The 18,186-nt window shown below is 35.1% G+C and overlaps 1 long non-coding RNA gene across 1 annotated transcript; it reads left to right on the top strand.

Annotated features, from left to right (window-relative positions):
* The first annotated feature begins 401 nt into the window (after window positions 1-401).
* LOC145640879 (uncharacterized) lies at window positions 402-2,263 on the top strand. Its single transcript, XR_014114994.1, has 3 exons — window positions 402-598; window positions 739-764; window positions 2,145-2,263. It is a non-coding gene; the product is annotated as an uncharacterized LOC145640879 (long non-coding RNA).
* Window positions 2,264-18,186: the final 15,923 nt, after the last annotated feature.

The following is an 18,186-nucleotide window of genomic DNA, read 5'->3' as shown; positions in this document are numbered from 1 at the left end:
AGACTCCTCCAAAGAGGATAAATCCAGTCAGGGACAGGTAGTCGGGACCCTTGACTAGTCCAAAATTCTTCTACCCCAGAAGAATACAAGAAACACCCGCCGGGGTGAACAGCCGGCGGGAAACAAAAACTCTACTCCTGATGCCCGGGAAATCATCACCTACAGGAGAAGTCACACTACTACAAAAAGCGTACTTTTGGACGCTTTTGGTTCGACGTTGTTGGTGTGGCGTCCCCGTATGTATTTTGGTACCGTCTTTTTCGACATTTTTTATAGTCGAAGATTGACTCGACACTTAAAAGCGTTAAGAAAATCACGTGCTATGCACGTGAGTATGGATGCCCGCAATTTTGAAATTTTTAATTAATGAAAAACTAATTAGCACGCGGGTTGTATTTTCACCCTCACTAGAATCAGGCTCCCAAATCCCCCAAATTCCCAATTAAACTGCCCATCCACTATTCTGCTCTCCTCTAAACCTGGACTCCATCATCAGCGACAAGAAAAACATCATTCCTTTTTGGTTAAATTTTGGGTTTTGCTTGCTAAACTTCAAGGAATTTGGGGGTTTTTGGATCGTCACTTTCATAAATTTCAGGTATCAACTTCAAATTTTCTATACAATATTGTTGCTTGGTATATATCTATTGTTTTTGGTACCTAATATCTCACAATTATCTAAATTTCGTTAAAATTGGGAATTATTCTTTACATGTCTTCGATTTTGAGTTGGTGTAGAACAAGAATCGATCTCTTATTGCGAGGTAATTTTTTGCCCTAAATTAGATGTTTTAATTTCTTTTTATATTGTTTTTTTTTCGTGAATTCTGTTTTCAAATCCAAGGTTTCCATGTTTTTTTTTTGGTTTTTTTTTTTTTTTTTTTTTTTTTTTTTATAGTTTTTGGGTTTTTTTTTTCATGATTTTTATGGCGCTTTTTAGGGTTTTGGTTTGGAATTTTATGGGTTTTTGATATGAATTTTACAGGCTTTGAATTTTCTGGTTTTTGATATGAATTTTATAGGCTTTTAATTTTATGGGGTTTTGATATGAATTTTATGGGTTTTTGATATGAATTTTCTTATTTTTGAATTTTATGGGTTTTTGATATGAATTATCTATGGTGATTTGGTGGCTGATGATTGCATTTTGTCTTCACATGCTTTGCTCTTAGAAGCAATACTCATTCCCTTATAAATCATTAGACATCAACCCCAATACTCACGGCCGATTTATTTGGAAGAGTACAGCTTGTAAGAAATTTGGATTTGCATCATATCTTTATTTGTGGTTGTTTTTATTTGTTTTACACAAGTGATCATCAGTGGTAAATTTTTCTTTGTCTTAGAGTCTTAGACCGAATATGAGATTATGTGCTTTATGTCTGCCTTTTAAGCTGGCTATGGTGTTCTAGTTCCTTAAAATGCCATTTTATGTCTTTTAAACTTTATTTACTTTTATTAAATAGTCTTGTATTGAATTTATTGGAACAAATATCTATTTTTTTATGTGCCACAAGAACTTTCAGTAAAACACACACCAGAAATCGGAAAAAAGTTTTACAAACTACAGGTTACATACAAGAAAATCAATAATTACCTGGAAAAGAACAAGTAGTACCACAAGGATGATCCTAACAACCATAGCACTGCTATAGTAAAATATCAAAGACTCACTGAATGTGGAAGCCAGTGTAAGCAATAACGTACCCAGGTTTAGAAACATAATTTGATATGCAGAGAAATCTGAAAAACAAATGTAAAACAAGATCTGATGAATCAAATCTTATTGTTAAGAATGTATAAGTTTGTTAGTTGGTTAAGATGATATGTATATTGCTGAAGAATTAGGTTGAGTTGATAATGAAGGTTGTGATAATTAGCAGGTGTGAAGATCAATTTAAGTTGAAATACATTTACAGAGTATAATTTAGAGCTTGATAAATGATAATGCATGAAACTTGTGACACTGTTATAAATCGCTCACTACTGCGGTACTGCCTCCCCTTGCCTAGTTCTCTTTCATTGCCCATATTTTAGCTCTTATTTTGGACCAAGAAGTTTGAGTCTTTATATGTGGGGTGGATTATCATGAGGAGCCTATATGTATGATCTAACATTCTAATCCAACAATTTAATTTGCCCAGAAACCAATAGTTCCTGCGGATCTGTACCGAAAAGTGTGTGACTCTCATCTTGTGGGACTTTCAGGCTACTCAAAAGAGGTATTTTTTTAAAAAAATTTCAGATTTCCTTGTTGTTGTTGTATTATTTTTTTTTAAAAAAAAGTTTTTTATGGGTTTTTGTGATGAATTTGATGGCGTTTTCTAGGGTTTTAGTTTGGGATTTTTCTACTATGTTTTGATATGACTTTCTTGAAGATTGTTGGCTTGATTAGTGTATGTCATATACTTATTTCATTTGTGTAGGCTTGATTAGATTTCCCTAGTTGGATGTTTCATGTACTATATCTTCTAATTGCTTGAAAAACTTGTATAAATTTTTATTTGTTGTTGCATGTTTCTTTCTAATTTTCTTCTTTCACCCATCAACAAGTTTGTAGGCTTGAATTACTTACATTATTTTTAAGTGGATAAACTTCTTGATATTATAAGTTTGATGGATGTCTATTTACTTAGTGAAAGTGATGTCCCTATTATATATTGGTTTAAGGATCCTTGTAACATGATTTTTTTTATTTTTTTTAATGTCGTTGTTTTTAATTAGCAATTAATTATATACTTCTTTGTAGACATGGATACTAGTTTGATTGATTTACTAAGAGGTGATCCTGTTTATTTTAAAGGTTGCATGAACTTCTTGAAACTTGCTAAAGAGACTCTTTTACCAAATACATGGGAAACTAAATGCCCATGTAATAAGTGCAAGTTAAATAAAACGAATTATGTAGAAGAAATTGGAGGCCATATTTTATTTTATGGTTTTTATAAAAACTATAGAAATTGGGTATTTCATTGTAAAGATGAAGGGAGTAAGACCTATGATCTAAGTGATGATCAAGTAAATGCAGTAGGTCGAGATGATATGGACGGATTACTAAGAGCAGCTTTTAGAGTTAATACACGACAAACCGACAAAAATCAAGATCCATCATTTAATGAACAAAGTATTGAAGATGACAATTCATATGACATGGATGAGGGGTTTACCATTTATCGTGAGGTAGATGATGAGTATCAATCAACTTTCTCAAATGAAGAACAGGTAAAGTATAAAAATCTCATGGAAGCTTCTGAAAAAGGCCTGTATGAGGGGTGTACTACTTTTTCGAAACTTTCATTTCTATTGCATTTGATTCACCTAAAGTGTATGTTCCATTGGTTTGCAGAGTCATTTAATAAATTACTTGAACTTCTAATTGACGCATTTCCCATAATTAAGGAGTTTCCATCGTCCTATTATGAAGGCATGAAGATAATAAATGATTTAGGGTTAGGATATGAGAAAATTCATGCATGTCCAAATGATTGCATGTTATATTGGGGCGACTTCGCAAATAAAAGTGAGTGTCATATATGACATACATCAAGGTGGAAAAATGTGAAAGGAAAGGAGGGTGATGTAAATGAAAAAGGAAAAGAAGCATGTAAGAAAGGCGAGGCAGCTAAAGTAATGCGGTACTTTCCCCTTATCCCTAGATTAAAGAGGCTTTACATGTCATCTAAAACTGCAGAGGACATGAGATGGCACTTTAATCGTAAGGATGATAAGATTCTACGACACCCTGCTGATGGCGAGGCCTGGAAAAAAATTGATGAAAAATATACAGAGTTTGCCGCTGATCCTCGCAGTGTTAAATTAGGCCTAGCGAGTGATGGTTTTAATCCATATCGTCTTATGAACACAAATTATAGTACATGGCCGGTGGTCCTCATTCCTTATAATTTACCACCATGGCTTTGCATGAAACCATCATCCTTTATTCTTTCTATAATTATTCCTGGTAAATTTGGTCCCGGTATGGATATTGATGTGTACTTGCAACCACTAATCCATGAATTGAAATTATTGTGGGAAGGTGTTGATGCTTTTTATTCTTATAGTGGAAGCAACTTCAAACTGCGAGCAGCCCTACACTCTACTATTAATGACTTTCCAGCTTATGCTATGCTGTCAGGTTGGAGTACGAAAGGCTACAAAGCTTGTCCTTCTTGTACTCGTTCTACTTATTCAGATAGATTTGGTGGAAAAATTATCTACCCTGGGTATCGAAAATGGTTGCCTATTGATCACCAATATCGTTCACAAGCTAATTTGTTTGATGGGAAAGAAGAATATGGTATTGCTCCGATTCGTACCAGCGGGACCAAAGTTTTGAAGCAACAAGAAGGGGTAAAGTATGTATATGGGAAGACAAAAAAAGTTCCTAAAAAAAGAGGGAAAAAAGCTGCCAATTAACTTGATGATGATTGCGATCCCGATGGTGATGATGTTCTTTGGAAAAATAGTAGGGATGATGAGAGTGGCAGAGAAGCCCTAAAGAATTTGAATATAAAACCTCATCTATGGATCAACCCTCAAGGTTACATCCCGCCGGATGCATACACCATGTCTAACGAGGAGAAAGAACGATTTTTGAAAGTCTTAAAAAAAGATGAAAGTTCCTGATGGATATGGATCTAATTTGCAAAGATGTGTGAATCTAAAGCAACGGAAACTTATTAATATGAAAAGTCACGACCATCATATTCTCATGCAAGATATCCTCCCGATTGCTTTAAGGACGTCGAATGCCACAAGAGTTATTGACTTGCTTGAGGAGTTGTCTGACTTTTTAAAAAAGATATGTTCAACTGCTATAGATACAAGGGAATTAGATACCATTCAATCAAAGCTCGTGTTGACTCTTTGCAAGTTTGAAAAAGACTTTTTACCAACATTTTTTACAATCATGGTTCATCTACTAATTCATTTAGTGGAAGAGGTCAGACTAGGCGGACCGGTTCATTATAGATGGATGTATCCTGTTGAAAGGTACTTATTATTATTATTACTATTATTATTATTACTACTACTACTATTATTATTATTATTATTATTATTATTATTATTATTATTATTATTATTATTATTATTATTATTATTATTATTATTATTATTATTATTATTATTATTTTTATTTTTATTATTATTATTATTATTATTATTATTATTATTATTATTATTATTATTATTATTATTATTATTATTATTATTATTATTATTATTATTATTATTATTATTATTATTATTATTATTATTATTATTATTATTATTATTCTTTTTATTTGTATTATTTAATTTTTATATAATAATTTTTCCTATTCTTTCACATTCACATACAAAATCGTTACTATAATTCAAGGTACTTGGCCTTTTTGAAATCTCATGTAAGCAATAAAGTGCAACCGAAAGGATCTATAGCGGAAGGTTACCTTTTGTGGGAGACAATTGCATTTTGTTCGAGATATTTAGAAAGTGTTGAGATTATGTTCAATAGACCTATAAGGAATGAGGATGGTGTATCAAACATTGACAACTATTTGTATAACTCTGGTGGTCGTGTTGTTGGAAAGAAAGAAAATGTCCGTTTGGATGGTAGAAGTTTAAAGCAAGCTCATCGCTATGTTTTACTTCATTCTTATGAACTAACCCCGGTGCTCAAGTAAGTAGCATTATGGGTTTATTTAAAGCGCCCAATATATACTTGTTACTAACATAAAATTTACAATCTCGATAGTGAGTTCCTAAAACTAAAGAGGCAAGAGAATGACGTTGGAGGAAGTCAAGCTGATGAATCTATTGAAAATCAGTGGATAATTGATGAATTTGCAGATGGTTGCAAAGCCAGGTCATATGCTTTTACATTTAGGGTCTTTTTATTTTCATATTATACAACTTTCTAATTCTAAATTTATTATTCTCGAATTATAGGTCCATAATTTAGATGATAGCACGATAGATGGAAAGTTAAGAAAAGCCTTAGCCGGTGGCTTGAGTAACCGCGGGAAAAGGATGAAAAGTGTTATTATTAATGGTTACAAATTTGATATTGTGGATCGTGAGCGATTTCGAGTAACTTAGAATTCAGGAATCATGGTGGAAGCAGAGGGTCACGAATATTATGGAAAACTAAAAGAAATTTTGGAATTAGATTATTATGGTTCTTATAAGGTTGTATTGTTTCGTTGTGATTGGGTCGATATCCGTAGGGGTATCAAAACAAATCCGAATGGAAGTGTTTGTATCAATTTCTCAAAGTTGATGCACACTGGTCGATTTTTGCGTGATGATCCATTTGTTTTCTCATCTCAAGCAAAACAAGTTTTTTATATTGAGGATGAGATACAAAAAGGGTGGTGTCATGTTGTGAAAACTAAGCCTAAGGACTTGTTTGATATACCAGAATAATTTTTTTACAACTTTTATAATTTATTATAGATTTGAGTTCATAAATTTGGATGGTTGTGTATTTTTATATTTCATTTAGTTATTCTAATTCATCAAAGTTTGTATTTTGTAACTTAATTTTTGTTTTTGTTAACTGAATTCTAGAATTGAAAATAGAACTGAAATTCAAATCTGAATTAAGTTCTGGATTTCAGTTTTGATTTCAGCTTTGAACATCAGAAATGAATTCTAGAACTGAAATTTAAATCTGAATTCAGTTTTGGAATTTAGTTTTGAATTCAACTCTGAACATCAGAACTTAAATCAGAGGTGAAATTCAGAGCTTGTGTGTGTGTATTTGCAAAATTCATGAGCTACAGTGTTGGGTTATATTGTAGATGTGTTTAGCTGTTTTTCTTGTGCTTCTTCTTTTTCTTTTTCTTTTTCTTTCAATATTTTACAAAATTCAGGGGTATCAAAATTCTTGTGCTTCTTGTTTATCTTTTTCTTTTGTTAATCTTTCTTGATGTGTTTACAAGTCTTCATGCATTTTATTTATACTTGCTGGTGCTTTATATTAAACATATGGATTATGGTGTGTACTAGAAGCCTAGAAGTGCTAGAAAACTTGATTGCATTAACTACTTGGAACTTTTGGCTGAAGATGATTGCTTCTTTTGTGCTTTATGGATTGTTTTAAACCCGAATTACCAACTCCGTTTCAAGTTTTTAGAACAGTTGTCTCTAAATGCCCTAAACTTACAACCAGGATACATTATGCATAGTTTTGTGTGAATCTGTTGTTTTCTAAATTGGCATGCAGTTTCTTTGGTTAACTGATGTGTGTGTATTCATAGATGTATAGTTTAGATGTACATATATTGTCTTGTGTTTATATCAGTTTTGATAGACTACTGTAGCTTATCTTATGGTTTTATCAGGTAAAAGATGATTTATCGAAGCAAGAGAGCAAGGGAAATACTTGCTGCCACAGCTAAGTCGCATGATCCACTGTTAGCACAGTCACCAATTACAACTACTGCACGTGAGTCATCTGCTACTGAAGTTGTTTCACAACCCACCAAAAATCAAGCTATTAAGTCACCACATACAGAGGTACTTAAAGATGACAAATGGGGAACTTTTTCTCCACCCATTACCACTACAAAATCTGACCAACAACCACCTAATAGTTTAGGATCCATTTGGAAAAACCCTCCTGGTTCAACATCGAGTTCAGTCAAAGAAGCAACTACATCAAGTTATCAGAAAAAATATCCAGCAAAAGTTTCATCGAAAGTCTCACCTAATATCCCACCTAACATTCCACAATCAATTAGACCAGACTCATCATCGAACTCCCTTTCTACTTCTCATAAACCTCTCGAGCAAGCTGTGAGACGAGGAATTCAGAACCTTAAGACTGGTGCTGTTAAAACATTAGCAACAGCTCCATAGAATAATCAAGAACGAAAAAACAGTGGAAAAGAATCAGAAAAGATCCCGAAACAATCTAAGTCTTTACGACCAAAAGCACTTCCGGATTGGCCTGCAGACATAGATTTTGACGACAAGGAGGAGGTTCTAACCATAGGTAAATATTTCTATTAAAGTTGTCTGCTGCTGCTTGTTGTTGTTGTGGTGTGTTTCTGACCTGTTGCTGCTGCTTGTTGTTATTGTGGGGGTGTTTGTGAATAGCTTTGGTAGAGTAGATGAGTACATGCAATTGTAGAGATGTATTCAGCACTCTTAGAGTCTTAGCAAACAACAAATTGCATGTACTCCCCCCATCATAAACAAATAAACTTCACATTACTTTCTTTCCTTATAAGTAAAAGCAAATGGTATATAAAAAAAAAAAAAATTTTAAAAAAATGCCCAGTAGAGAGCGTTATATCAATCCGGGATAGTTGTCAAAGCTAAAACATAAACAATGAAATCATGATGTAATGAAATATGATAATTCAATTGACTGTTTATACAACAATTTCAATGACTTTCCGACTATCTAGAACATCTGTTTATCAAAATACCAATGTAAATGTATTAAGCTTACTTGAGAGCACAAAGCAAATAGATAATTTATGTCACCAATAGCTAGGCACTATAAATAAAAAGGGCTATAGTCTTGTGGAGACTGTTGTAAAGGCAAGGGTATGGTGTAGAATATGTAGATTTTTTTTTTAAAAACCACAATAACATGTATGCAATTGTGTTATGTAAATGAGAGTAAGAGCAGTCAGAAATATGTTGAACTTATGCACTTATTGGATTTTGGCTTGACTGCCTTCATAACTTATGTTGAACTTATGCTTGCAATAAGTGTTTACCTTTATACCTTTGGCTAGTGCTAATTTCATGCTGTCTTTTGTTGGTCCGGAGGATTGGGGAGGTTTTTGTCTGAATCAATATATCTATCATAACCAATTGGAACCGAACACGTTATGCTAGTTCAAGAAAAAAAATCCTACCATAATGATAACAATAACATAGGTTTTGTTTGAATATAAATTTCAAGTAACAGATCAGAGGTAGTTGTATTTTGAGAGAGACAAAAAATGCATCAATGCATACATTGCTTCACTGATTCATAATATAAGGAATAAAAGCAGAAATTATGCAAATTAAAGGCTTACATAATTGATATTTAAACAAAGGCAGAAGCTCAGTTTACCATACATGCTAATTGAGAATCATCATCCTTGTATTCTTTTCTGTGTATTACATTCTAAAATACTCATTATTCCTTGACAAACAACACTAATAACACATGCTTATTTACGGTATAAAAATCAGGTAAATGCTACATAGATCCTGTACTACTTCTGTTAAAAATTTCAGCCAAATTCCATCTGGTAGAATTAGAGCAGTATGAAATTTTAAGATGTTTGGAAGGGTTGCCTTACAAATTACTAGCTCTAAAATTTCCAGAATGTTCAATAGTCTTTTTCTATTTGGTTTGAGGTATAACTGATAATATTACTTGCTGCTTGCCACTTAATTTGCTTGCTAATCCACTTAAACTGATTATTTCTTTTAACTTAATTTTGTTATTTTATTTAGATGCTAAGGGTAATACTACATTAGTAAGTGGTATTATTCTTCCAATTGACGTATGGAGTAATAACGACGTCCAGTACTATGTCGAATTCAATTATTTATGCCAGCCAATTAGGAAGGGTGGACATATTTTGGTTAAATTCATTTGTATGATTGCGAAGATGGAGCACATTGTCCAGTTGGGGAAAAAGATTGGCATGCAATCGACAAGCATTTTAAAGGGAAAATAATTAAAGACATAAGAGTAAGTATATTCATCCCTAAGACATCCCCTGTCATTGCCTAAACACACATACTTAGCCGGTCTCTTACTTCTAATTGATTACTTATTTATATTTTTAACTAATATTTTTATTAAGACATCCCCTTTCATTGCCTAAACACACATACTTAGCCGGTCTCTTACTTCTAATTGATTACTTATTTATATTTTTAACTAATATTTTTATTAAGACATCCCCTGTCATTGCCTAAACACACATACTTAGCCGGTCTCTTACTTCTAATTGATTACTTATTTATATTTTTAACTAATATTTTTATTGAAGGACCGTTTTATGATTCCTCCTGGTGCGGAATATGACAACCAAGCTTTGAAGCGTGCCAATAAATGTTGTAGGCCGTTCAAATACTCTCTGAAACTGATTTATTACAAGCCATTGGAGAAGAAATTGGATGATATTTGTAATAATGTGCCACATGGAATTACCAGTAGTAACTGGGTTAAGTTGGTAAAATATTGGGATTCGGATTACGGGAAAGTAAGGACAATATTTACCTTATTGTTTACTCTATTAAGCTGTAATTAATCTCTAACTAAAAAATCTGAAAATGTGATTGCAGACTATGTCAGCATGCGGTAAAAAGGCACGAGCTTCTCAAAATCAGATTCATACATCTGGCTCTAAAAGTTTTGCAAACCAACAAGCTGATTATGTATGGAATATATATGTCATTTTATATTTACTTAGGATGTTAGTAAGAGCAAAGCCAGGTTATATGCGTTATATACTATTGTACACATATTTAATGCTTATTTTGCCTTATTATTTATAGGAAGATGAACATGGACAAAAAATGAGCTTGTTAGCGCTGTGGATTAAAACCCATACGGGTAAAGACGGAAGATTTCTTTCTGACATAGTCACTGAAGATTTTGTGGTATGGTTTTGTGACAGAAATCTGGTATCATTTTATGTAGATTTTGTGGTGTGATTTTGTGTTATTTGTGGTCTTACATTACTCCTAAATGTTGGTATAGGATGATGTTAAAGCTAAGGTTGAAGAGCTGAGGATGATGCACCCTAAGATGTCTGAACAAGAGCTCAAAGATGAAGCATTTCAGCAAACTATGTATGGCAATGAGATTCCAAATCGTCTTGTGGGCTACGGATTAGGGGTTAAAAAGGGGAGAAATTTTCGGAGTACGTGGTGTGTTAAGGAAGGAAGGTATGGAAAAGTTCAAAAGAGGAATATTGTGATGGATAGTGTTAAAGAAGAAGTGAATGCTTTGCACAAAAAAATGATACACTATCTCAAGAAAATGAAAAGCTGAAAGACCGGGTCGGCCACAATAGTCTTCTTCTTAAAGCGCTTGTTGGACAATTTTCTCAATTTGTAGGTGCAATTCGTCAAGGGAATGCATCTCCGGATCTTTTAAACAAAGCATCTGAATTCTTAGGAAAGGCTAAGAATCAGGTAACAAAGTCACATTTCTCTTTATAACTGAAATCAGAACTGAAATCCAAAACTGAATTCAAATCTGAAGTTCAGAACTGAAAATCATATTTGAAATCAGAACTGAAATTCAAAATTGTTGTGTGTGTGTGTGAAATTCATAGCTTGTGTGTGAGTGTGTGTGAAAGTCAAAGCTTGTGTGTGTGTGTGTGTGTGTGTGAAAGTCAGAGCTTGTGTGTGTGTGTGTAATAATAATAATCTGCCTAAGGATCTCTACTCTAGAATACTCCCGTTTATACTACTTGTCTTCCCTGCTGCTTTTATGTGGGCTTGATAAATTGTCCAAGCCCGCTCTATTAACGGGTCGGGCTTGCCCGCGGGCTCACGTGCCTAAAATATTTGTTTTACATATATCTAACACTAATTATTTTTTTTTATCATTTACATATGTTAATATTATTTCGATTTAGTTATCTTAAAAATTTCTTGATCACTAATGATACTAGAAAAAAACATATTTAACTTGTGAAATATGTTAGTGAAAAAAAAGGAAAGAATGAACTTATTTAATACAAGTATAATGATTAAACATAAAATTGAAATAAATAGTTGTAGCTAATAATAGGTTAGAGTCCAATATAGTCTCTTTGTATTTATTTTCTAAAATATACTACAAAATCAACTAACTAAAAAATCATTAAACTATTACTTTTTGAAATAAACGGGCCGGGCAGGCTAGCCCATGGTACATATTGTCTTGTCCGTGTCCGCCCATTTATATTAACGGGCCAGGCCTAGCCCGCCCAAATTTTCAATTTTTTTCAAAATGGTTGTCCAAGCCCGCTTATTTTGCGGGCCGGGTTGGGCGGGTTTAGCGGGTTGACCCGTCCATGAACAACTCTATTTTTAAGTAAAATAAAGTTACAACCTAAATAAGCTGCTTGTCTGCCCTTCTGAGGCTAGGATAGAAGCAAATAGTTCAGAAAACAAAGACTAGATGTATATTGGAGAACATTTGAAGTTCATGACAGCTTGACAAAGGAAAAGAAATATGCAAGTTTTGGTTTCACTTCAAATTAGTTTAGTGAGTTAGCTCACCCAAGATAAACAATGGTGACTAGAAAAGAATTAAGCACCAGTAGTAGAAGCATAAAAACCATGAATAACTTTGTATTTTCTGTAATATAGTGTAAGAATTACCTGCTGGCTGAGAATGTGAGAAACTCTAACTCTCTTGGATCCATCAGCCATCCGTTTGCTTAGTAAATGGCTTTCTGATGGAGCATTTTCAATCTGCAAGGATTTCATCATGGATGTCAGCTCCATAACTAAATAAGTTTATGCAATCCTAGCACCTAGGATTGACAAGCTGCAGAAAATGGTCTCAACTTCATACAATTACGTCCACTAAAGCTCCATACTAATGCTACCAGGGCACTGACCATGCAGCTGAAACATAAGGTAGAAATAACAGTGAGATAGTAGACAGGCATAGTCATAGGATATACATGTATTTCAATACCCTCGTGCATCGATTTTACACAATCAGTTGCATGAACACTTTCTAAATTGGGACACTTAAGAAGTAACCTCTCTGAACAAAGCAAGAATTAACATCATAAACCTTAAACTTATCTGGATAGCAAAGTAGTATTGAGTATGGGGCTATTCTGCTTGTTTTCGTGTATTGTCTTTGTAAATTAGATCCACTATTTCTTTAACAATATGTGTTGACAATTACTGTTTTGTATACTACTGGATGTAACTGAAGGTACTGCTTATAGAATTCCGTGCCAGCTTTTGTATTACTTGATCCATGATTTGTTCAGTTAAGCTTTGGATTTGTCCGCAATACTGATCTAGCCAAGAACTCATGATGAAAGACCTTTTGGCTTTTTTTGTTTAACTCACAATTCTATGTTTAAATACAACATGTTGAATCTTGAGCCTATATTGTGTAATGTACTAATTTATACTTTGTATTTTTTTTTTTTGAAGATTGGAAAAGGCAATGTAGGTGCAACAAAAGAATAGGTCGGGACACTTGAGCATCAACAAGCGACTATATCGATCAATGTGGCCATCATCTATCTATTTTGGTTTTTAGTCTTATATTAGTGATGTATTTATTTAGGGACAAGCTACTATAATATGCGACTTTTTTTTTTTTTTAATGATTGTACTGTGTTGATGTTTTCTTTTATAAATTTGGTAATTAACTACATACTCTTATTATTGTTGGGTGATTAATTATTGTTTTTTTTTTTAATCTAGTTATATAGAATATTTGTTTATTTTTATTTTAATGTTATTAATTTAATTTAATTTATGATAAATTTAAATTACTATAATGTATGTATGATGGTAATAATTTAATAAAAGGAAAAAAAACGCTTAAAAAAAATTCTAGACGCTTTTTAATGTCTACATATTTGCACATTTTCAAATTTCAAAGAGCTTCCCGCCATACCACGGGTTGATATCAATAAACGCAAGACAATAAAAAGCGTCTCTAAATTTGAATATGTGGACAGGTAAAAGCGTCGCTAAAAAACTACACACATTTGGGATAATGCGCGAAATATGTAATTTTCGACGCTTCGTATATTAGTTAGGACATAAAAAAGCGTCGAGAATCTCGACGCTTTTTTGTGTCCATAAAAATTTTCGACTCACGAATTTTCGACGCTTTTTAGCAGCGTCGAGAAAAAAAATTTCAACGCTTTTTAGCGTCGAAAAAAGGCCTAAAAAGCGTCCTGAAAACACGCTTTTTGTAGTAGTGTCAGCAGCTGTCTAAGTCAGCCTCTACTTCGAGCTTTCCAGACAGCTTCAAGAATACATCCGCAGGGAATGCTCAATCCTTGCATGAGATCCATACAGGCGGTAATACCGTCCGTTCTGGCCCTAAGATGATCAACAATGAACTGTATGTACCCCCTATGGTCTACGGCCCGTATTCTCCTCATTTCATGCAGCCGGCCCTCTTTGGGGGTCAGGCGGCATATAACGTCCAACCTTTGGACTGGAAGCTCCGACTGCTCAAACTTAGTGAACAAACTTCTGCGTTCACCAAGGAAATAACCGAAGCCACACAGCTGGCCAAGGTTAAGAATGTGTTGGTAGGTGCTTATGATGGTACCACCAACCCGGAGGACAACCTCATGGCCTACTCCAACCTCATGCACATGCACGGGCTAGAGGATGTTATGTGGTGTTGGTGCTTCCCGACTACATTGAAGGGCATTACCCAACAATGGTTTTGCAACCTGCCAGCCAGGTGCATCGATAACTTCAGGAAGCTTGCCTTCCTGTTTGCCTCCAACTTCTCGATGAACATCCCTACTAAAAAGACAAGTCTCGACTTGAGCACCATCCAGCAAGGAGATAGAGAAGGGCTCTACTTCTATGTCAATCGATTCAACCTGGTAAGAATTTAAATCCAGGGGCTGCCTGACGAGGTAGCTTATACAGACTTCTTCAAGGGTTTGAAGGATGGGTCGACCTTTAAGTTCGACCTTATCCGTAAGAGGGTTTTTATCCTACAAGAGGCGTTGATAGAGGCGGAGAGCTTTATTCAAGCTACCGACCTCTACTCGTCCAGCTATTAGTCGAACTCAAAGAAGCCGATAAACAAAAGGAAAGTCGGTCTGCTCAGCCGGCTCAGAAAGCTGAAGAGAGCAAAAAGAGAAAAGAAGTTTGGGAGGTTGAACAATCCGATCAGCCGTCCAAAAAGAAGAAACAATTCAAACCGTATGTCTCGCGGTATGAATTCAATAAATACTGCTACACTATCTTTAAAAAGGTGAAGGACCGGTTGACCATTGAGAATCCGAATCCTATAAAGAGTTTCGTTCAGTCGAGGAACAAGAATAAATTCTGCCACTTCCATCCGGAGGTGGGCCATGACACCAACGACTACTACAGTTTCAACATGTTGGACCGTTTGGCTGACAAGGGCTTGCTGAAGTCATATGTCTTGAAGTCCAAAGCGGCTTCTAAGACAAATCCGGGGCAGTCGTCAAAAACTGTCCAGCCTACTAGTATCTCGGATACTGACAAGGATTCGGTCTACACCATAACAGGCGGATTCGCAAGCGGTGAGCCGACCATCCGGGGAACCAAGGATCATCTGAAGAGGATGATCCATTCAGTTGATGATGGACAGGCGTCCTCAAGTGGCATATTCCCAGACGTCCTCATCACTAAAAAGGATCGAGGCAAAGTTCAACGACTGCATGATGACCCAGTCATCATTGAATGCAAGGTCGCCAACCAGTTGTTTGGCCAGATCCTCCTAGACACGAGTAGCTCTTATGATCTCATCAGCTACAAGTGTCTGTCCCGACTTAATTACAAGCAGGACGGTCTGCGCGACGTCTCCCACCCATTATTTGGCTTTGGGGGAGGAGTCGTGCAACTAGTCGGACATATTGACATTCCTATCCGACTGGGGGGGAAAGGGACAAGGGCGGCACATGGTCGTCCGGTTCCTGGTGGTTAAAGAGATGACCGCCTACAACATCATTCTTGGCCGACCCACTTTGAACGAGTGCAAGGCCGTCATCATCCCAGCTCTCATGCTTCTTGTAGGGAATATTTCAAGCTTTAATCCCACTAGCTTGAACCCCACTGTGATCACATACTAAAGTACGGTGGCGTCCAAAAGGGAAGAAGATAGAGCAAAAGTGTCGCCAACAAGTTTTAGGAACTTGTAAACCATTCACGAGGTGAAGGTTACACCCCTTAACGATCCAAGAGATCGTCAACTCCATAAGGTCTAGAACCAAATAAGGGTTCAGGGATGAAGGTACAAATCCAACCTAAAAGAGATTGAACCTGCCCTAATAATAGGCCTCTTATTCTGATCGTATTCATGTGCGCTTTCCAATTAACATGCAATCAACAGGATTAAGCCTAAACCTGTTTATATATGTTGGTTGAATTTAATGCACAAATAAATCTATAATTGGCGATCACTTGAAATCATAATCACAATTAACCCTAAACAAGATTATTAATTATCTTATTAAGCGTGATTACAAGTACAAATTCCCTTTAAACATGCATAAAAGGTGTGATCAAGCAATAACAATAAATAAGCATCAAGCAACACAATAATAATGAAAGTATAAATATAATCATGATCATAAAATTATAACAATGAAATAATCATCATAATAACAATCATATTAACCATAATAATAATCATGTTAATCATAATAATAATAAAATCATAATCAAAACAACAATAATCATAAATCATGTTAAAGCATAGTAGAAATAGCAAGATCCTAGGCATGATACTAACAAGATTAATAACAAACCCTAGCATGTCACTAAGCATTAAAAATCAAATCTTTACCCCTAACATGATACTAACAATCATAAATATTAGGAAGAACATAGGAAGCATCACAACAATCATATTTAATATATTTGATATTATAACCTTTTCCCTAAACATGATACTAGGAATCATAATAACAATTTAAACATGATTTCTACATCATAATATCAATTAAAACCATTAAAGTAATTACTTTGATGCCTTGTACCTCTTTCTAATAAAAAAATACACACGTTAGTAACTTCAAGGAAAATAATAAACAACAATTAAATTAAATAATTGAAAGAGAGATTTGGGACCAAACCCTCAGAAATTAAACCTTTCACGTCTAGGGCGAAGGCAACTTCGAATATGGCTAGGTGTTTCTAGATCTTGTGAATGCGGAATTTTGTATGAAAAAGCGAAGTAAGAATTAAGAGAGAATTGATTGAATGAATGATTGATTGTAGGCGAATGCTAATTAAAACTGATTGTTGATGATAATTCGTGAGAATTGGTAAATGAAAACGGAGTTTTCAATACGTTATTTATAGAAAAAATCAGCCAAAAAGATAAAATAAACAAAACAGAGTCTGACACATAAAAAACAGAGCTGGCGCAAACCCTGGCTAACTGGCGCCAGGCACCAACACTAGCGCCAGGCGCCAATGGCTAGCGCCAGGCGCCAGGCCTAGTTCCAGGCGCCAAAGCCTGGGGTCAGGCACCAAGCCTGGTTTTAACGCGTTTTCAAAAATCAGATAAGTTTGTCGTACTGGAGGATAAAATCATATAATTTCCTCGAAAATGCTATTTGATTTTAATTAAAACTCTGAAAAGTCAAAAGTCAATTTATCAATGCTAATTGAATTAGGAATGAAAAGAACCTTCTAGAAGAATCTAGAAGACTAAAACCATTCCTAATTGCATTAGGAATCATATTAGGCCCTCCCCTAGATCATTGGGCCGCACATAAAGCTCAAACCGGGCCAAGTTTAGTAAATTGGCCATAACTTCCTCATTATTCATCGAAATTGGGCTTATAATATATCGTTGGAAAGCTCTTGTCAAGCCCCATCCAACTACACTATTATTGGACCCATATCATGGACCAACCAAACTGGATTGGCTGTTTTCTTAAAATAAGTTTTCAAAAACAGAGAGAAGAGAAAAGATATTAAAACTATCCGCAACACTAGACTTTCCACACTTTCGCTTCATTCGATTATGATTCGACGTGAGAGGTACTCATCACTGGGTTTGGTTTTGGGGAGACACAAATGGGTGTCTACACTTCTCAAGTATGAAAGGAATTATGACACTGTTAGATCCCTCAACGGGGATCAGAAGACGACAAGAGAGTGTTAGCTCTCAGACGTTAAGCCGACTCCTTCTGCAGCTGGTCAGCTTAAGGAGCCAATAGACCTTGAAAATGTCAAGGACCCTGATTTTCCCCCTCCAGGAGCCATAAAGAAAAGAAATACTGAAAAGCTGGTGGAGGTGAAGAAAGAAAAGAAATAGCAATCACTGACCGGGGAACGGTCAGATGATCTTCGTCCCCAGCCGACTGGTGAGCACATTGATATCCCTCTGGAAAACAACCGTCCAGAGCAGACGGTTAAGGTGGGGACGCCTGCTTTTGAAAGAATTGGTGCATACTTGCACCATCTGCTAAAAGAATTCAAAGACATCTTTGCCTTTAAAGTGGAGGAGATGTCAGGCATCAGCCTGGATCTCGC

This window comes from Chenopodium album, chromosome 7 (assembly GCF_948465745.1).
Source record: "Chenopodium album chromosome 7, dcCheAlbu1.1, whole genome shotgun sequence".
NCBI lineage: Eukaryota > Viridiplantae > Streptophyta > Magnoliopsida > Caryophyllales > Amaranthaceae > Chenopodium > Chenopodium album.
Note: the sequence above shows the minus strand (reverse complement) of the source record. Positions and strands in the feature narration are given on the sequence as shown.